The sequence below is a fragment of the Equus asinus genome, chromosome 3, assembly GCF_041296235.1.
Source record: "Equus asinus isolate D_3611 breed Donkey chromosome 3, EquAss-T2T_v2, whole genome shotgun sequence".
Lineage (NCBI taxonomy): Eukaryota > Metazoa > Chordata > Mammalia > Perissodactyla > Equidae > Equus > Equus asinus.
The window spans coordinates 97,537,777-97,559,886 of NC_091792.1; the positions used below are offsets into that span (position 1 = coordinate 97,537,777).

The 22,110-nt window shown below is 39.7% G+C and overlaps 1 protein-coding gene and 1 long non-coding RNA gene across 7 annotated transcripts in view; one reads left to right on the plus strand and one right to left on the minus strand.

Annotated features, from left to right (window-relative positions):
• LOC139044841 (uncharacterized) overlaps nucleotides 1–16,521 on the minus strand; it is a 30,081-nt gene extending 13,560 nt beyond the window's left edge. For both annotated transcript variants that reach the window (XR_011502161.1, XR_011502160.1), the window contains exons 1-2: nucleotides 16,069–16,521; nucleotides 236–389 (exon numbers count right to left, since the gene is read on the minus strand). This is a non-coding gene — a long non-coding RNA (uncharacterized lncRNA). The remainder of the gene's footprint in view (nucleotides 1–235; nucleotides 390–16,068) is intronic.
• The window catches only part of RASGEF1B (RasGEF domain family member 1B), a 698,380-nt gene that overhangs the window by 648,147 nt on the left and 28,123 nt on the right, over nucleotides 1–22,110 (plus strand). The window contains exon 1 of one of the 5 annotated variants that reach the window (XM_014836319.3): nucleotides 16,920–17,104. The exons of 3 other annotated variants lie outside the window; for them this stretch is intronic. The gene's annotated coding sequence lies outside the window, so the exon portion shown is untranslated. Of the gene's footprint in view, nucleotides 1–16,919; nucleotides 17,105–17,233; nucleotides 17,371–22,110 lie in introns of those variants that run through there. One more of the 5 variants, XM_070505532.1, reaches the window with a different exon arrangement.

Sequence of the window (22,110 nt, forward strand, 5' to 3'; positions counted from 1 at the left end):
ACACAACAGATAGAGACAAACAGAAACACTGACCATCTCTGAGAGGGGAAGGATCAATAAAAACTGAGAGTACTCTTTACCAAAGTTGCTAGACCCCAAAACTTAGTTCCACAAATATTTCCTCCTGCTAATCTAAATTTAGAAAAAAAAAAACAAAAACAAAAAACCTCACCACTCTTGCTTCCATTGGACCCTGCAGGCAGAGATCTGGGAAAATGATGTGATAAGAACTTACCTTCTGCCAGCTTTTGTCATATGTCCCAGGATCTCTCAGAGGCAGCAGTCCCAGAGCAAGCAGAGTGCCAGCCTGTAAAGTTGGTCCTGCTGACTCTACCAACTGTTGGGGAGGAAAATTTTCTCTTCTCCCCTTCAAAGTTCTTCTGGCTGGTCTGAGAATTAAATTGACATGAGATAAATTAACAGGAGAAAAACTAACAGAAGTTTAATAACATGTACACCTCCTGTGTACGTGGGAGAGATCCAGGAAAACTGAGTAACTTGCCCAAATGGCTGAAGACACCACCTTAAATACCATCTTCAGCTAAAGAGAAAAGAAGACATTGGGGGTGAGGGGAGTCAGTTGGGGGGGGGGGTGTTTACCAGGAAAAGCACAGTAAACAGGGGTAAGGTTGTTATGTAGATTTCAGTCATTGCCTTCTCCATTGATAAGAGTTTCTAGAGATTGAGTCATCCCCCTTTTCCTGATACAGTGAGGGAGACACCCTTATAAATGGAGATTTCCTTTACAAATGTAAATGTCTTTTATAAATGGTAACTTCTACTTGGTTTTCAGAGCTTCTCCCATGTCTGCTGTTTCTTAAACATGACCAGCCTAAAATGGTCCTTATGCCAAGGAGACATATTTTGAGGTGACAAATTCTGCTCCCCTACAACTCCTATGTGATAGTATTTATTCATTGACTCAAACTCCCTGTTGTGGTCCTTCTTAGAGGAGGATCCTAAAAGTGTTCATCTTAAAGAAGTGGCCCCAGATTTTTCACTCTCAAACAGAAAACACCCAACATGAGTCCATCTTGAGATATTTACTAATCTTTCATCCTACAAGTTCAGAAAGTACATATTTAGTGAACATAAATTATTTTTAAATTTTGAACATGTATTATAAATATTCTTTAAAAAATATCTAATATGCTCCCATTGGGCCCACATTCTCTAGAATCTTTATCAATAATTGTGAAATGAGGCAGAGCAATCAGGGGCCTGACTCAGGGTCCACAGTCCCAGATTTCATCACAGCCCTGCAACCTATTAGCTGTCCGGTCTTGCATCGTCTGTTAACTGCTTCTTGTCTTGTTTTCTCAACTAGAAAATGTTGATGACATTAATTAGATTGTTGTGATAGTTAAATGAGATACAGTTCTAAAGACCCTGGTCAGTCAGAAATGCTTAATAAACATTAGTTTTCTATTACCCCTTCCCTCTTATTTTCCTTTTTATGACCATCCCAACCAGGATTTGACCAATACTCTGCTGTGCCTTTGTACTTTCTCTGATCACTTCTCCAGTGTTTCTCCAGCCATCCTACGACCAGGGTCATTGTCACGTGGCCCTTTTGTTTCATCACATTTTCTATGTGCTCTTAAAGCTTAAAGTAATAAAAGTATAGTAGTAGAAAAATGAGACATTAAACCAAAACACCTGGATGGGAATTTGTCTCCAGTTCTGCCTCTGAATGGCTACCTGATTTTCAGCAAGTTATTTAACCTATCTAGGTTTCCTTTAGCTCATCTGTAAAAATGAGACTAAGTCTCCATGAAGCATATTCTGGAATTATTTTTTCCTTCCTCTGCCCTGTTTATATCTGTCATAATAACAGTAACAATGGTATTATTTTCAATGTACACTTTCCAAAGTCTTTCATATTTACTGTATTATTTGGTCACCATATCAGAGTTCTGAAGTATTCCAGTTGGGCACTATCATCCCATTTCAAGATAAGGAAATTGAGAGAGGACAGGGAGAAGATATATGACTTGGCGAGGTCACAGACGCCCTAGAACACAGATATATTTTACTGTGATATGTCAGACTTTTATGGTACCCCTATTGTGTGTGTTGCACCAGGCAAAGTGCTAGTGATAGAGCAACGGTCTCCTACCTCTTTGTAATATAATTCACACACAAAGATAACCGATAACTGAAAGGAATAGATGCTAAGAGCCAAATGACTACACTGCAATTTCTTTTCATCTCATTGATTTGCCTGTGAAGAAAGAATCCCTTCTTTTGTTTTGATAGAATTCCCCTATCTCTTTGCGAGTCCACTCTTGTGGAGTCCATGGAGAGCTCCCTGGGAGAAAAAGACTAATTTTACTTTGACATCATTACTCGAATTTTATATAAGCACTAGCCTTTCAAGGGCTATCTTTCAACAATGGTCTGTTTGGACTTTAAATAGTGCGTGTTTTAATGTATGCTAAAACTTTGAAATTCTGTAGAACAACAAAAATCAAGATTGGAAATTATCTTGATAAGTTTTCTTCTGAGTTTTTCCCTGAGTCCATGTTTTAGATCTGGGTGTACGAGAAGTATGCAGAGTTTCAGTTTCATTTTTAGTGAAATTGAGAAGTAACAGAATTTACTCTGAAACTCCACAAAAAGAAGACTGTAAGAATATCTGGGATACTTTCTATTTTTAACAAGAATACATTTTTGGGTCAGCCCTGCTGGCCTAGTGGTTAAATTTGGTGCACTCTGCTTCAGTGGCCCGGGTTGGTTCCCAGGTGCAGACCTACACCACTTGTGAGTGGCCATGCTGTCACGGCAGCTCACATACAAAATAGAGGAAGACTGGCCACAGATGTTAGCTCAAGAGAGTCTTCCTCAGGAAGAAAAAAAAAAAATTCCTAGGACGTTTGATAGGGCTTTTAGGAATATTTAAATTTTTGAATATGTCATATATTTACACAATTCAAACATGATAAAGTGTGAGAAGGTGTCTTGTGAAAAGTGTCCTTCCTGTCTGTTTATCTCACTGTCGTCTACCTACCTAGTTCCCATCTGCTCCCTCGAATAGCTAACCACTTTTCAGTTCCGTGTTTATCTGCCCAAAGATTTTTCCTTTTTTGAGGAAGATTAGCCCTGAGCTAACTACTGCCAATCCTCCTCTTTTTGCTGAGGAAGACTGGCCCTGAGCTAACATCCATGCTTATCTTCCTCTACTTTATATGTGGGACGCCTACCACAGCATGGCTTTTGCCAAGTGGTGCTATGTCCGAACCCGGGATCTGAACCAGCAACCCCGGGCCGCCAAAGTGGGATGTATGCACTTAACCGCTGCGCCACCGGGGCGGCCCCTGCCTAAGGATTTTTTTATGTAAAAAATAATACAGTACAAATATATATTCCTTCTTGTTTCCTTCTTTTATATACATTATAGGACACACTACATAACAATCTGTACCTTGTTTCACTAAACACGAAACACTATAAGCATTCCATATCAATACACAGTTTCTTTATTTTGCATTATACTTGCAAAGTGTTTGATTCTGGAATGTATCAAAACTTATTTATCCAGTTCTCTAATCATGGACGGTTAGTTGCTTCCAATCCTTTAGCTGAGGAAATGAATAACTTTGTCATGTGTTATTTTGCATAATGAGTAGAGTGTATCCATAGGATAATTTTCCTTAGCTGGTATTGGTGGATCAAAAAGTATGTGCATATGTAATCCTTCACAACAGATTTTTGCTAATCTGATATAGTTAAAGAAAAAGATATATCAGTACAGTTTTAATTTACATTTTTGTTAATATGAGTCAGACTGAGCATTTTCATCTGTGTAAAAGCCTTCTCAGATACAAACTGTGTTCATATCCTTTGCTGATTTTCTCTTGAGTTGTTGATGATTTTCATTCAGTAGAAGTCCAATAAATAAGCGTATATTCACTATTTCTAAGTTTGCTATGGTATAGGCTTCTTTTTTAGGAGAAGGTGGCCATTCTTATCTCCTTTGTATTTCAAGCTACAGATGATTAGTTTTGCAAGGCCTAACAAACCATGCATCTTTTTATTCTGTTTTTAATATTTGGCCAAAGTTGAATTTGAACTAATAGAAGCGTAACTATACCCAAAGTTCCTCTCTTTCTATTGCACTCCACATGGTTGAAATTTGCTAAGTATATTTGAAAGAAACAACAATTACAACTAAGACAAATGCCCAGTCTTTCTTCCTCTGTAAGGAATTTTAGTAATTTCGCCAGTCCTTAGGATAAGAACTGGTAATGTGAAAAGAAAAAACAATGGAATTGTCTGCAGCAGAATGAAGCTAACACAGTAAACTCTGTTTTCTCTGTCTGCTTTGTTTTCCTCTTTTAGAAGTTTGATTCTATTTCAATTGATACGTAGTTTTCAGAAATTTGGCAAATAGTGACATATTCTGACTTCTCTAAACATACTATAAAATTCACCTATTGGTTTCATAGTACACCATTTAGAAAAAAAGAAAAAGCTAGAGTATGAAAGGAGGATCATTGCCTATATGCTGAATATTAATTAATTGATTCAGCATGTATTATTGAGCAGTAATTATGAACCAGGCATTCCACTGAAGACTGAGAGTACGTACTAGTAAGTGAGAAAGGTGCACCCTTGCCTTCTCAGAGCCTGTTCTAAACCAGCCCCTCTTTACCCTGATTACAATGAGAATTGCCTAGAGAAGCTTTACAAAAATATCAGCGCCTGGGCCTGAGGCAAGAAACTCTAGGGGTGCAACTCAGGAACAAATTTTTTTAAAACTCCCCAGATGATTCTGTGTGAAGCCAGAGCTGAAAACCACTGGTCTTGCCATATCCCCAAGATAGCTCCAAAACCACAAAATATTTTGAAGAGGAAGTGGTCATGGAACTTTTGATATGATGTAATATGAACTACGTAGCATCAACTTTGAAGCATTCTTGCCACAATGTTTAACCTAAGAGCAATAAAGCCTTAAAACCTGCATTTCAATTTAGAGATAACTTAGAGGATAAAAGAGCAAGTTAAATGGCACCCCGAGGAAAAATATCAGACAAATCCAGAAACTGGTATTTTCTCTGAGACAAATGGTCTGGTTTCTTGAAAAAAGGCAATGACAAGAAAAGAAGAGAAGGCCTAAGAGTGGGATGGGGACTGGTGGAGATTAAAAGAGAATAAAGAAACAACCACCAAATATAACACATTAACCTTGATTACATCCTGGTTCAAAAAATCCTTAGGAATAATTTTGGGGGACAATTTAAGAAATTTAAATTCTTAAATACATACTAGAAATTAGATATTAGTTAATATTTGTTGATTTTTCTTAGGTCCTTAGATATATCAGTATCTATGTACAAGAATGTCTTTATTTTTAGGAGATGCATGCTAAGTATTTAAGGGTGTCAGCAATTTCAAATGGTTCTTCAACAACACAAAATGATATCACACATATACATAAGCAAATATAGTTGGATTTTTTTAAGGAGTTTGGAAAAGGCTGAGGTATTAAAGATGAAAGAGGCTTCTGAATAATGATGATAATTATATTTAATTAACTACCATTTATTGAGTTCTATGTTCCAGATACTATACTAATGATGTTATATGTATATTATTTAATTTTTGAAACAAACATTATTATTTTAACTTTACAAATGAGAAAACTGACGTTCATGATGATTAAACAACTTATTCAGTTTCACACTGAGCCAGAATTTGAACCAAGTTCTTCCTGTTTCCCTTGTGGGAGATCTTAGTCACTATGCAGCATTGCCCTGCCCCCAAACTGCACCGTAACCACTTAGGTGGTAATGGAAAGCACATGAGCTTTGGCTGCACTTCAATTACAACACTTACTACAATGCAAATCCATCTAATGTTTACGTGTCTGTTCTATAGACTGTGTCCTCCTTGTCATGCCGAGACCATAGACTTTGGAATCAAGCCCACCTGGATCCAAATGTGGGCTCTGTATTTATTAGACGTTTATTCTTAGGCTAATCTCTAATCTCTGAATTTAATGGGACAGGAAATGGCAAGAGAAGGTAAGGGGAAATTTGGTGGGGAGGAAACAAGAGGATATAGCTGTTAACTCCATGTAGGCAACAAGCTTAAGTAAAGAGGCAAAGAGGGCTGTGAGGTCTCAAGCCTGAGTGACCAGGAGAATAAAGTTACTGTGATCAGAAATGGGGAAGTATAAGGGTGAGCTGTTTCAGGGGAGGTGAGAAATTTCCTAATGCAAAAGTGGAATTTCTTACACCTCTGCCTTCTCTTAATTCATAACCCCACAACCCACCGTTAGAGGCAGGTCATCATAAAGCTGATGACTTGAAACTATGAGGTATATCTCTCCTCAACTAGGTAGCAGAGCACCTAACATCTTATGAGCCAATACATGGGCACAGAGCAAAGGAAAGGGCTTCAAAAACTCTCTTGGATCCAGTGGGCACAGACTGGCTCAAAATAGCCCTGGGCCTGAAGCTTATGGGTATTCCATGGCCCATAGGATCTATACCTTTATGGACAGGCTAATTGAAAAAAGGGGAATAATTCAGGGAAAGTGATTTTCACAGAGCTACATAGTAGATCAAAAGGTAGCAATATTTTCACCCATTTATTCAATAGATACTGAACACCTACTATATACCAAGTATCGTTGTTGGCATGGAGTTATAGATAAGGTCTTTGCTTGCATATGCTTTTTATCCAAATTATTCTATTAGAATTTTTATTCTAAATCTATTTCTAAGTCAAGTATATAAATGGATAAATAAGATAATTTTAGAGAGTGATAATATTCTTCTAAGGTTTTCTTAAAGTGCATCTTCATTCTTAGAAATGACTTAGAACTAACCTGTCCTGGCAATACTCATGACTAACTCTTGTCCTTCAGGTCTTACTTTAAGAGGAGCCTTTCGTGACCCTCCCTCCACATCTGTTCTCCATCCCAGTAATGATCACCATCTATAATGATTGGTTGTTTATTTATTTCCTTGTTTAATGCCTGTCTTGCTCACCTGGATGGTAGCCTCATAACAGCAGGCACCTTGTCTATTTTGTTTTCATTGGGTTCCCGCTGCCTTTTGCAGGACCTAGCCCATGGAAGGTTCTCAGTAAATATCTGTGGAATTAGGGTGACCAACCATCCCAATTTGCCTAGAGCTGAGAGTTTGCCCAAGATATAGGGCTTTCAGTGCTAAAACCAGGACAGTCCTGGGAAAATCAAGACAATTGGTCACCCCATATGGAATGCATATCTATTGGATAAGAAATTAGTCCCGCATCTTCCATAATCGAAGTTGAATCTCAAGTCTCATTAAACCAGACCCAGAGCAGAAGTATCACTAGGCCATGGTACATTTAGCTGAAGCCATTGCTTCTGGTTTAGGCAGAGGCTTAGGGAAAATGAAAGCAGATCCCCAGGGACTCTTTCAAGCATCCAAATCACTATAATAATGCAGCCCTTGAATTCCAGGGAAAGGCTATGCCCATAATCATAAAGTTAGTGGGGCTACATCAAGTCTATTACTTCTGGGCCTCCTCAAGCCTCTTGGCTGGCTGCTGAGCAATCCAGATGGAACCAGTCTAAAAACTAACAATTAAAAACAGTCAATATTGGGCCGGCTCAGTGGCCGAGTGGTTAAGTTTGCACGCTCCGCTACGGTGGCCGGGGGTTCGGAACCTGGGCGCGGACATGGCACCGCTCGCCAGGCCACGTTGAGGCGGCGTCCCACATCCCACAACTAGAAGGACCTGCAACTAAGATATACAACTATGTACGGGGGGTGGGGTTGGGGAGATAAAAGCAGAAAAGAAAAAAAGATTGGCAACAGTTGTTAGCCCAGGTGCCAATCTTAAAAAAAAAAAAAAATACAGAAAAACAGTCAATACGAAGTAGCATTTGACAGCTAGAAAACACCTCTAAAATCATGTCATCCAATCCCCTCATTTCACAGTTGAGGAAACTAAGAATCTGAGATGTTAACATCTCAAAGGAGAGCAAAGTTTTATAGGATCCTCTTTATTCTGACCAGAGTCCCTTTGAAACCTTGGTCACTGCTCTTACTCTACAAGTGAGAAAATGAGTCCCTTCCATTGTTTATTCTCAACAGGCTGACCTGTTTTGCATTTCCTCCCTCATTTTGTATTCTCTGGAATAAGTTCTGCCAGCCCCTTTTTGCAAGTGACTTATTTCAATATACTGGTTTTTTTCTCCCCAAAAGAACTCCTGTTTGACAGGTTCAAACCTTCCCTCTTCCTTGAAGCATAGGTTGATGACGACAAAATTTGGAGTGAAAAATTTTCACCACTATGTAGTTTGCAGATCTTAAAAAACAAAGAAAGAAAAGAAAACCTAAAAACACCTATAAAAATTTATGAAGGGGCCAGCTTGTTGGCAGAGCGGTTAAGTTCACAGGTTCTGCTTCAGTGGCCTGGGGTTCCCCAGTTTGGATCCCAGGTGTGGACCTAGGCACTACTTGTCAAGCCATGCTGTGGCAAGCGTCCCACATATGAAGTAGAGAAAGATGGGCACGGATGTTAGCTCAGGGTTAATTTTCCTCAAAAAAAAAAATATGAAGCCTAATAGACACCTTACTTGTGTCAGGTGAGATGTTCTTGGAGTTAAAGTCATTGTGATATACTTTAAAGGATTGGGTCTGACAATAGATATATGGGTTTTTTCCTCACCAATGGAAAGACACAGACCAAAATTCACATTTGTTTTTATTTTGTTGCATGTTCTGATTCTAAAAATGACAATATGTCTGCCATTAGCATTAATGCAAGAGCAAGGCCAGGCCTAACCAAAATCACATCTAGAGATATTTTCAAAACAGTATGTCCTAGTTCAACTCTTTTGGGAAAAAATACTGTTTGTTGTTAGTTATTTTGGAAGTTAGAAAGTTTGGGTTCACGACAGCCTTTTACAACAGCTGGTGTTTGACTTTTAACTTAGGAAGGCAGAATATTCAAAAAGAGTTTGTTCTGAGTTCTTAAAAAACAAAACAGAACTTAAGACAAATGTTTTATTTGTCTGTGGAGCTTCATCCAGACTGAGACATTTTGTTTAACTCTTTGTTATGAATTTCTTGCTGCGAGAGGTGTTAAATTCATACCTCCATAGAGAAGGCCTTGGTCTTTCTTAGACTTATTTCCTTCCATGCTTTTTCTTAGGAGATAATCTCTTTAAAATCATTGAACAACAGTCTGGGCCAGAAAATTCCTCTTCTCTTCCAACTGTTTCCAAACTTCACCTCTACAAGCAACAGCCACGTTCTTTCAACCCATTTACTTACCCAAACACATCTCCAAACACACACCTTGACTCTCTCAACAGATCTTAAGTAAATGAACCATTCCACTAATAGGGAGCGATATCAACATAGTCAACTTCCATTTTCCTTCAGTTCGTGACCACTCTTCAGAGACAGCTAATTGGAGACAATTATGTAGATAATTGTAGATTCTAAAATTATCACTAGTTAATTCTAGGCCCTAGAAACATTAATCATATGCTAGTAGTGTTACCCTGTGGGATATTTAACTCTAAAGCAGGTTTCAGTCAAGAATCAAAGCTCTTTTGTGTGTTACCCACAAGACACATCTCTATCTGAGAGGGGATACACACAAGCACATCACAAAGCAGGAGGGGGCTCATTTTGATAAACCATGTGAGATACATAACATTCTTTAACACACTTTTCATGTATTATAATTTTGTATAGTGGGACCAAATAAACTCTGGACTTTTGACTGACAGTTATCCTTTACAAATGTGATTAATCAGTGATCAGAAAAACATAAAACAATAACTTTACCAGTATATATTACCTTAAAATGTAAGCTTTAAATATAGAAGTTTAAGGTTATGCTGTATAGCTATATGAAAACATCCAATTTTGATTATAAAAATCTTTTGGCTTTTTGAAGAAATTTACAAAGTAAAAAAAAAGTATAGAAACCTGTGTACCCACCCCCCACCAATGATAATCATGAACATTTTGTCATATCTGCTTTATAGCTTTCTTTACGAAAGAAATGAAACAGCACACATAAAGTTGAAGTTCCCTTTGTCTCCCGTCACCAGTCCCGCCTCCACTCCTCCGCAGAGGCAGCCGTTCTCTCTAATTCACTAGTGAAATACAGTTAAATTATATGATCTGCTCCATTTGTTTCTATGCAGAAAATATATTTAGCATTATGTTTTTCCATAGCAATATCTAACTATATTGTACAGAAATGCTGGTTTTTCCAGGGAAATAATGATTATCCATGTGTCAAAATGAATGTTGGGACATTTTACAAAATTAAACTTCACAGAATTATCTAGAAATTATAACAATGCTGTAATATTTTTAAAAGATGATATAGTCTTATTAAAATCAGTTATTTTATTATATGACAGAGAAAATACCTTAGGTATATGTATTCATGATGACAACAGTAAATGCTTATTAAGGAAGCTTTTTTGATCAACTTTTTTTTTGTTGCAGAAGATTCACCCTGAGCTAACATCTGTTGCCAATCTTCCTCTTTTTTTTTTTCCCCTCCCCAAAGCCCCACTACATAGTTGTATATTCTAGTTGTAAGCCCTTCTAGTTCTTGCATGTGAGACACTGCCACAGCATGGCTACTGACAGACAAGTGCTGGGGTTCCGCACCCGGGAACCAAACCTGGGCCTCCAAAATGGAGTGCACCAAACTTTAACCACTAGGAAATCAGGGCCAGCTCCATAATTTCTTTAATATACTTTATGAAGTCTCATTAATAGTCTAGACCATGGGTACTTTAATCATAAAGCCACCAAGAATTTACTATTTTACTATCTTGAATATTAAATAAGATAAATGGTATGAGCAATATTTAGAGAATTTTAATAAAAGTTATTAGCAACATCTAGAGAATTCTCCTTGATTATTTTATCAAGAAGGATTTTGTAGAGAATATTTGTCATCAATATTCGAAAACAAATTGTACTTCTGTAATGTCAAAGTAGCTTCATAGATTTCACCCCTGTAGGAATAATTAGGAAGTAAAATCATGTAGTTGAAGTCTCTTCAACTTGTGTAACTTTGCTGTTACCTTGTTGGATGGCCTTGGAGAGATCATTTTATCTCTAGGATTCAATTTCCTCATCTCAAAATGCCTTGGTTGGTGGCATGGGGGTGGGGAAAGATGAAAAGAGATGATCGTTAGTATTTTTCCCAGCTATAAAATTTTATTATGCTATTATTCATTTTCTCCCTTCTCCCTTCTCACTCAATGTTCTAGGACATAGGTCGGTAATTAGTCAAAACTGAGAGGATCTTCTAGCAAAATAGTCAGACTTAACATTAAAAGGCATAAGAATCTGAAACAGGAAAATGTTTACTTAATTCACTATAAGATCAACTCATTCACAAGAAACCAAACAAAACCTCTAGAAGGAGAAATTAGAAACAGAGAAATATGTTTATATTTATAATTTACCATAAAGATGATATAGAATGAAGAATATTTATCTAAATAAACTTATGTTAAACATAGTTGAGTTTCTACTCAAAACAGTGATACATCATATCAAAATGATGCATGTTTAACGTTATGAAATATTTCTTTGTGCAGAAAAAATGTCACTATGTATTTTAAAATCAATGAAGATGATGAGACTGTCTCATGACCTCATGATCAGGCTAGGTTATATGATTTCTCAATATTAATATCCCTTCTGAGGATATTACAGATAATTACTTTGTAAGAGTAAATAAGAATTGACAAATGAGAGAGATAATAATGCTTAGAAAGGAAAAATAATTTTGCCTTTCAACAGTTCTTGTCTAATATGAAGGAAGATATAGTAATTTTTTGCATCTTCTTAGGGGACTTTGAAAACCTACTATCTGTTGTGGAATTTTCCATGCAGTCATTACACTGTTGTGCACAACTTTCAAGTCTGAGAGATAAAAAGTGACAGTGATAGAGCATTGCATGGATATGTGGAAGAGACTTCCCCGAAGTTATCTTTTCTAGTCAATTTCCTTCTATTTAGGAGTATCTTCTCAGCAAATTTAAATGAATGATTCTCTATAATATTTTTAGTAATCCCAGGAAAGGAAAATATATGCCTCTGTAATGACCACTGTTAGAAGTGAATGACCCTCACAGACCCAAAGTTCTCCCTAAATGAGATAATGGATGTGAAAGAACATTGTAAAATATAATAAATGTTGAGAATTATTCTTGAGATGATCATTCCAAGGATGACCCTACCATGTGTTTCATCACAAAAAGCCCTTTTAAGTGGCAGGGTTCATTGTATAGTTAGCAAAGGATTGAGGTGACTGGGCAGGGACTCAGGGTCTTGAATGTCTAAATCTTCATGTCCTGCCTTCATCATCCTTCTTTCAGGTTCCAGGGAAATGGTATGTAGAGAGGTCAATGCCAAACACATACGCACTCTTTATTACTGTGAAATTCCACCATGGCTCCCCAGGAAGCTAGGATGGCCCATGGACAGAATTGCTTTTACTCTGGCTAGAAGCAGGAAGAGGGCATGAAACCAAAGCATGCCAAACAACCTCCTTCCCCCTTTCACTCTAGGCTGTCAGATGATGAGGAAAGGGAAGTCAAGGAAAAGCACACTAAAACACAAGGGGAAAGTAAGGGGTTTTCTCTGAGGTCTAGAGCCAGGCTGGTCTAATTGGCCTGTCCAACACCTTGCACAGTAATTCATCTTACCATTGCAGCCAGATGGGCCAGAGAGGCCAGAGAGAAAGGATCACAAGAAATGGAACCCAGATCCCAAGAAATGAGTCCTATGGCACCAAAATATCTTTGTCTTGACTGAGCCATCCCACTATAGGATTTCCTCCTCTGTGAAAGGGTGGAGGTGGCAGTGGAACAGTTATATTTTCTTCCTCTTCCTTTAAATCTATTCTCTGTGCAATAGCAATTACTTTTTTTCTTTTACATAAAATAAATACTTTGGTATCTGTGCAGTACTGTACGTATCATAGGTTTTTGTTTATTTCTTTCCTGTTCAAAAAAATAACTGGGTTTGTGTGTCCCAGAGAAGCCATGACTAGTTCAGAGATGTTATAAGTCAAGTTAATCAGCTGCAATGTTATATTAACATACCTTATTTAGAAACTGTTAAATGATTTTCTCAACATTGCACCTGATCATTCTTCATATTTCTGCTTTTTAAAATTCTTGTAATCTTTTGTCAAAATACATGACAGGCAGTGCACATCATACTTACCAAAAACTGGTTTGTCTTCCTTGGCTTTGAAGGTGAGGAGGCCAAGGCTGCAGTCTAGATGGACTGCCACTAAGCAGTGTGACCAACACCTTTGTTTTCTTTCATTTATAAACTGGGGCTAAGATTCCATATCCCTGGACTATTCATCTCCATATTCCAGAGTGACATTGAGAAAATAAATGAAAGAGAAAATGTGGAATTATTTTGGAGAGTTAGTTGGCCATTTCACGAGGCCCTTTAAGATCCAGAGAGACAGAATTCAATCTTGAAAAAGCCTGCTGTTTCACTTGGGACATCTTTAATGTTCTTCTTACGTTGAAGCTGTGATCCATTTCTTATACTTTTCTCTCTTTAGTCCTATCTGGTATTCTGGAGCCCCACTCCTCTTTGAGATGACAAGTTTTAAATATTTGAAGGCAGATATGCTTTTTGAGATTTTCATTTAAAGTTCAAGTGTTTTAAGAAAATCATAAACCACAAATAATAATTTTAAACTTCTATCTCTGAGCCAAATAATAGACATTGTTTTGCAATGAAAACAACTGGTCTCTAGTTTAATTTAAATATACATATCTACTGGTTTTAGCTGCAATATCTTGGACATGTAAAATGAATCAAATTCATGATAGAAGATTTTTTCAGACATTATTTCATAAATCTTACAGTAAGTAATTAAATCCATTTTATAGTGAAGGAGATGGGAGCATTGGAATCAGAGAGACATGGGTTTAATTCATGGCTTCTCCAGCTGTATGGCTTTGCCTAATTATTTACCTTCCTAAGCATCATTCCTTCATCTCAGAAATGGAGAGAACAGTACCCATCTCTCAGGGTTTTGGTGAGGATAAAAGATAATGTAAGTAAAAAACATAACACAAATATGGTGAAATACTCAACAGGGGGTAAAAGGAGTGAACAATACCAACATATGTCATCAACACATGGATAGATGATTAAAATCAAAAGGTAAAGGGAAAACAGTGAGAAACAGAGCAAGACTGATTGCACAATAGCATTTGGGTAAGTGCACTCATGTGGTACTTGCATAAAACAATGCCATCATTGTTCATGAAGATGGATTGAAAAACTCACACTAACTACAGTGTGAAAGAGTAAGTGCCTTTGGGATGGTGAAAACGGGGATTTTAGATGGAAATGAAAGAGACTAAAACAAAAGAAGAGTGTTGGACATGGATCCATCATGGGGATTGCTCTAATTTTGTGCACTTGAGGTCCAAGAAGAAAGGAAAAGAAAATTGCTGTTTGGCACAGGACCTGCCATATAGCGGAAGCTCAATGCAGGTGGCTATTTTTATTACTCAGGTCAGGCTCTACTCAGCAGGGTTCTATCTGCATCAATTCAACCGGTATTCTTGAGCTTCCCAACATTTATGGGGATAAGAATTGAACCAATGGCATCAAAAGACAAGAAAGAAACTGTGAGAAGTAGAGAATGGAAAGAATATCTTTTTATGATAGAGAATAACTGATGCACAATCATTGCAGCTATTATTTATTGAGTGCCTACCATGTGCTAGGAAGTCATCAGTTGGTTCAAACAACATGTATCTAATAAGTGCTTATTATGTGTGAGACACTGCTCTAGACATCAGAAATATAGCAGGAAAACAACTACAATGACAACAACAAACCTGGCTCTTATGGAGTATATATTCTCATGAGGGGAGAGAGGCACTAATGAGTAAAATATATAGTATGTTAAGTGGCAGTAAATCCTGTGGAGGAAACAACCACAAAACGAGGAAGGACCATGTGGAGTGGGGGTGATTGTGATTTTAAATAGGGAGGTCAGGGAAGGTTTCTCTGAGAGAAATTGTTCCAAACCCATTTCATGTATTATCTCGTTTAATTGATCTTCTCAACACCCAGTGAAGAAGTTACTTTCATAAACCATGATTGCTATTTTGAGATGGGGAACCTGGGGCCTAGAATCCTTTGGTGCCTTTTCTAAGGTTTGATACTTGGCTAAGTGAGAGAGACAGCCTTAGGGTTTGGGCTACCTAGCTGTGGAGCTGTCCCCATATGTATTACCTCTCATACAGGGAGCTGGAAGGAGCCCTGAGGCATCCACCAGAATGGGGAGCAGAATGTGGTTTGGTAAAGCATTGAATCAATATTATCATAGTATCCATTTTACATTTTGAAAAAGTAAAATAAACATATTTTGTTTTGGTGTAGAAAAACTTCAGAAAGTAGAACTAGGCAAAATCTTCCAGGCTGGAGGGTGTATCCAGAGGTTACAAAGGATATGTGAAATATTTCCATTAAGAAATCCTGATTTAGTCCAACCCTTTTAATTTATTGCTACAGGACCAGGAATTTCAAGACTGTGAATGACTTGCACAACCTCATATGGCTTGTTTGTTACAGAACCAGGATGGAAAACTGAGCTTGAAAGACTAACCAACCAGCACAACCACAACAGCTGGGCTGGGCCGCCCCAGCCTCCGAGCTTTCCCCTGCATGCCTGACCAAGCTGTCTTGGCTGTGAGGCTTTTCTTTTAAACTGCAGAGATAGGGAGAGAGAATTTCTGAGTCAGGCAGACCATTTGCAGAAGAGAAGGAAGGAGTATAATTAGAGGAAAAGAAGTGAGAGGAGGCACGGATGAAGAAAATGAGGGGAGGACTCAGCTAAGAATAGGCAAGGTGAACTTCAGGATCACTATTTCCACCCCAGGAAGGAGCAGGGAGGGAGGGAAGATGCAGCCGGGACAGAAAGGGTTCCTTTATCTCAGTAATCCCAATTATAGTCCTATAGGACAGGTGGGAACAGTGTTGTTTTATATGTGGGAAAACTGAAGCTCAGAAAAGCTGCTTTACTTACTCAAGCTCACATAGTTGGCAAGAGTCTCCTGATGCCTTTTTTTTTCTTTCCTTGGGTCTCTTTCTTCCATTAGTTGTTTCCATCGTTTCTTCCCTCCAGCCCGCTTTTATTTGTACAAGGTGAAGTCGTGAGGTTTTTACCTTTTTTCTAAAATAGTTATCAAGTATCCAGTGACAGAGTATGTGGTTACCGTGACAACCCAGCCTTTACTGAGGACTGGCCTCCTCGCTGTGCCTCCAGAATCGTATTTCACGGCACAGGTTCCCTTCCTTTGTGGATCTTGTAACAGCTTCAATTTCACATTTTGGTGTGTTAACGTTTGTCCTCCGCTAGACTGTAAGCTTCCAAATGGCAGGGACCAGCCTACTTTTGCCTGAAGTGTGCCCCCAGCGTTTTGCACAATGCCTAGCACCCGGGCTCTCCGTAAATATTTGCTGAGCGAACGTTCTTGTGGTTCCTCTCGGCTCTCTTCTGAAAGTTACATGGACAGGACTTTTAGCTCATAATTATGTTAAGAGATACTGTATAAACGAGTTGGGCCGGTATTTACAGGTAGTACACAGGTAAATGAACACACACACACACACACCTGACTGCACAAACAGCCCCAGGCAGGCGCGCTCAGGAGGAAACGCAAGCCGTCGGAGCGAGCCGAACCAGCGCCGGTAAACACCGCCGCGCCGGGCTCGGCCGCGTGGGCGGGCACCCTGGCGACCGCGCCGCTGGAGTCCCGGCCCCCTGGGACGCGTGGGCGGGTCCCTGGCGCTGGAGGCGGCGGCGGGGTGGGCGGTGAGCTGCGCCGTGATTGGCAGGTGCCTGCCGGGGCGGGGCGGAGCCGGCGGCGGGGGCGGGGGCTCGGAGCGAAGTGGGTGTGTGCGGTGGCTGGAGCAGTAGTTTCAGTATAAACAAGGCGTCCGACTGGTTGGACGGATTTTCTTTTCCTTCTTCCCGCGCGCTTTCGCTGCCTGTCCTTTGGTCGCGATTGTGGGCGCACGGCGCACAGCCCGAAAGCCGAGGACCCGGGGTCCATCTGCAGGTGGGTTGTTCCCTGGCCAGGCAGTTCTCCCGGGAAGGGCCAAGCCCCGCAGCGGGAACGCGCTACCGTGCTGCGCTCTGCGCTCGGAGCGAGTGCGGCTCCGTCTGCGCCCCGGCTGCCGGCGCCCCCGAGGCGGCCAGAGAGCCCGGGGCGAGCGAGCGCTCGCCGGAGCTCAGCGGCCGGCGAAAGCCAGGGACTGGAGGAGTCCGCTGCCCGGCCGCCGAGGGCGCCTGGGGCTGCCCCGGGAGCGGACCCGGCGCCAACAGGTGCGAGGCTGAGCCACTGGGGCCCGGGCGGGGACAGGCTTGGGTTTTGCCTTGCTTCCTGCGTCCGGATCCCGCAGCCAGGCCTTCTGTTTCGAGATCTTGGTACAGTTTTTGAGGATTTGTCTGAGTTCTAGTCGTGTTCATCTTTTATTCATCCTCTTCCCTTCCCGTGCACAGCTAGGTTGTTTCCTTCTATTTCTTGGCTAGTTTCGTGTGTGTGTGTGTGTGTGTGTGTGTTGTTTATTTTTGGTGTCGGAGCCTCATAATCTAAGGTCAGACACTTAGGAAGGGACAGGGGCCATAAGTCATGTGCTCGCTACTGATGAGGTGATATTCTTTCACCCCAACGTTCAAATGGCGAACTTGGGACACACGAGTAGCCTTTCTCTTGCCTGAGCTCAGGAGAGTCGCCGCGGGTCACCTGGCCGGACGATAATAACGTCAACTGGGGGCACCTGGGAGCCTCAGAGGCAGCTAGCGTGAGGGAGGCTCCTCTTTCTAGGGGAACCGTGGGAACAACTTCAGTGCTGTACAAGAGAAAAGGGCGAAACGAGAGGGCTGGTGTGTGCTCGCCTCTGTGTGTGTGTGTATGTGCGCGTGTGCCTGCGTACCACTTGAGTCTTGCTTCCCACCTTACCCCAGCCTAATTGGCGCAGTTCTGGGAAAGCAACGTAGCTAAGTGCTTTGACAGTGCAGAGGGTGGCGCAAGTGTAAATAGCAAGAGATACCGAGGGAGCGACTTTCTCTTCTCAATGTAGATGTGTCCGTCTTCGCCGATGAATTCTGAGGGTATAGTGTATACAGATGAATATGCACACAAATGTGTGTATGTGTGTTTGGGCGAAAGCGTCTCCAAGGAGTCTTTGGTCAGCAGCGCCATGTGACGGTGATCAGGAACTGCTGGTGTGCGTAGAGCTATATTTAGCCGTGGATGATCTCCGGTGGCGAGGGAGGGTCTCTGAACTGGGTGCATAAAGGGGAAGAGTCCAGGGGTCAGGGTTTGGCACTCTTGAATAATGTCTGGTACAGTCAGACTCAGATGGGGTGAATAATTATTCTTTCCTCCCGAAGACAGTAGCTAGCGCTGGGCATGTGATGGCTGTGTCTTAATTCAAAACATAGTTGGACCATGGTGATAAGCTTATGCTGAGAAACCAGGAGGAGCGGGTTCACCAGAGTGCATACCTGATTGGAGATCTGGGAGGAAAGTAACTGGTCCGATGAGGTTTAGACCATGTAGAATCGATTTCTAAAAGGAAATAAAAATAAAAGTTCTTGCTGTTGAGATTTTCATAACAGAAAAAAAAGAAGAAAAGAGTTGCAGCTTGTTAGACCCTCTCATTAATGGCCATTTTATTTTGGGAGGGACAGTGGTTGAGCCAATGAGGACCCGGGGCGCTTTTGACAGAAATCAGTGTTCACAAGCAATGCAGTATTGTGCCTTTTAGGCAGGTTCTCTGGCAAAGATGAGAAGATCAACTGCTGATTAGCAAGTTTCTTGTTGGCATTCTTCCACTACACCTTGGTCCGTCCTTTGTTTTCCTAGAGGTGGCAACGTTTCTGGCCACTAAGCATACTGGCCTTGTACTTCCCAGTTGTCTAATGGAGTGTTCAATTTTTAGAATTTATTTCTCCCATGGTGCATTTCAGTCTTGCTCCATTTTATGTGCTCTACTAGACACTTAATCTGATACTACCACACCTGGTACCTGGGAGCATACTGTCTTTTGGAATAGAGAATCACCAGAAAGTATTTAAATCTATTGGCTTTTTTTCTCAGAGTAGTAGTTAATCTAATATATTCTTAGATATGTATTACTAAATATTTCTAAAATTTATTATTTATTATCATAATGCATATTTCTTATGTTATTACGAACATTACATTCTTACAATCTAAAACTAACTACTGGCTAATAAAATACAATAGACAAGAAAAAATTTAAATAACACCTATCTAGGAAAAAGAGAAATGGTAATGAAATTGAAGGGAGAAAGTGAGCGAGTTTCTGTGTGGGGTAAAGTACCTGATGTGGCACAGGAAGTGATGGGATTAACTTTATCAGTCTCCAAAGGTGACCTGGAAGAACTGGACTTTGCAGGAGCATTTGGATGACCCCAAAGAGAGGGATCTGCTTGTACAGGGAATGAGGAAAGGAGGGCATTGTCCCTTACTTAGGAGAAAATTCTGGAATCCCTGCCGCAAAGATTGAGAATCTTGATTCTGATGCCACAGATAATTAATGGAAAAGCCATTGTAACATTTTGTGAGATCTTAAAGAGACAGATTGTGCTGTTGAAAAATATTGCTTAAGATTTCTGGGATTTTTCAGGTGGTTGAATTCAGGTGTTACCTCCCCACCCCCTTCACTTTTCAAGAACCACAGTTGTCCTTTTTGGTTCTCCAGTTAAATCTACAAAAGTTAGATCTGTGCAAACCTTGATTATCCTAAACTGACAGATGTTGCAGCCCGTGCTGTGGGCAGATTTCTGCCCTGGGAATAGACTTGGGTTCTGGCCCATCTGGAGCCCTAACGAGTCACTTGCTCTCTCCCTGTACCTGCAGTCTCTGTAAAGTTGACGGGGTCTTGAGCTAGATGATTTTTGACTCCCTTTTAGCTCTGTGATAACTGATTTATTTGGCTGTACTGTCACTTCATGCATTTGCACCCTGTATTAGAAGTGGAAGATGAAGAATGAAGTGTCTACAGTTCGATGTTTAGCTGCTTTCTGGGTGCCTGGAAATGAAGAGAGGACAGTTAAGTTTCTTTTTTATTGATGAAAACTATATAGAGATTCAATATTTTCTTGAACTGCTTTTTGCTTTTATTTTTTTCTAGAAGTGTATTAAAAAATAATAATTATCAAGAAAGTTGAGTCAAATTTTTTTTGACCTATTAAGTCAGTGTTACTAACTACAAAATTTTTGTCTAATTTTTTAACCATTTTTCCTTAGGTTTATATATTTCATTTCAAGATATGTCTATATCTGGAAGTCATTCAGTTGATTCAAATTTTATTAGGAAGCCTGGTATGAAAATTAGTTTAACACAGGGAAAGTACAAATTAGCCTTGTAAGAAAGGAAAACACTCTATAGACTACCCTTATCTCTCCATTTATCAAAAAGAGAAGAATGGAGAGGGAGAGAGAAGCACAGTTTTTTAAGAACTGCAGCCAAAAAGTAAAATTATCCCAGTAACCATGTTCCAGAATAAAATGTAAATAGAAAATTCTGCTTGTTTACTGAGCATCCTCACTAAGTATCAGGTCATGTTCCTGCTGAGAGGAACTGGATTTAGAAGCATAATCCCTTTTAGTAAAGGATACTCCCATATGATATTCTATAATTTGGCTTAAGATCTATCATGTATAAATGACGATTCAGCCACTTATATCTGTGCTGTTCAGTATGGTAGCCAATAGCCACATGGGGATATTTAAACTTAAGTTTAATTAAATTAGGCAAAATTAAAAATTTAGTTTCTCAGTTGCATTAGCCACATTTTAAGTGCTCAATAGCCACATGTACTAATGGCTACTGTATTGGACAGTGTGGAAGAGGAACATTTCCAATATCCCAGAAAGTTCTTTGTGACAGCACTTCATTAGATAATGATGATTTTGATTATCCAGAAGATCGCTTTTATTCTTCTGGGAAAATGAAGTAATTAATTCTCATTATAGACGGGCACCTAAGACATAAGGAAATAAGATCAACTGGCTTTATAAGCCAGTGTATGTTTTCAACTGTACAGCATGAGCAATGCCACTTTCCTAAGTTCAATAATATGCTAGGATCACAAACACTAATTTCTCAATTGTTTTCTCCAGAACTCTAGTCCTTTTACTTTTCTAAACCAGCACCTACTGTTACTGCTGGAAAGCGCCAACCCTTACCAAGACAAGGGACGTGGAGCCACCTACTGTTAGGCTCAGGAACTGCATGGAAGTTGTAGATGATTAAAAACAATTAATATGTAAAGTGTCAACATGTTCTGTGATCAGTTCCCACACAGTGAAGATTTATCTCATGGAAAAGTTTTAAATGACTCTCCAAGCCCATTTAGAGTTGCCATGTACTGAAATGTTGTTTTATGTTTTAATAAACTGCTAACAAGACATCCCCATGACAAGCGATGACAAATTTCAGCTTTGTTTTGCTTCCAGGGAAACCAAAGATAGTAATTATTTAAGTCAGAATCCCCTTCCTCCATCAATTAGGAATTAGTAAAGATTTTTTAAAGTAACATCTAAGACAAATCAAGAAAAATTCATTTTTTGTAAAGAAGTCTATAACAAATCAGAAAATAATACTACCATTTCATTGTTGTAGAGAGAAATAGGACCTTCTTTCCTCAAAAACACTGATTTTTTTTTCCTTGACTGTGAAATCTACTAAGCATTTGGGACTCAGGTCCAAAGCATGCACTTATCTGGGAGTTACTTAGTTTTTGTTCACATGCCAAAGAAGTGAGTTGATTCTGAGTTGTCTACCCTGTGTTGTTTGTCCTCTTAACACAATGCCTCTGTTTCAAGAAGGTTAGCAGAGGTGTAGCATTTCTGCACTTTTTAGAGATGCTGCTAGAAATCTCTGCTTTTAGGAGGTCCCCTGGCTGAGGAAAGAAAGAAGAGGGTAATCTGCTAGACATTTTCAAGCTCAGAAAAAGGCATGTTTTAGATAGTGTCCGAAACTTGATTTTTACTTTCACCCTGCCTCAAATCCCTGATTACGTAGCCTC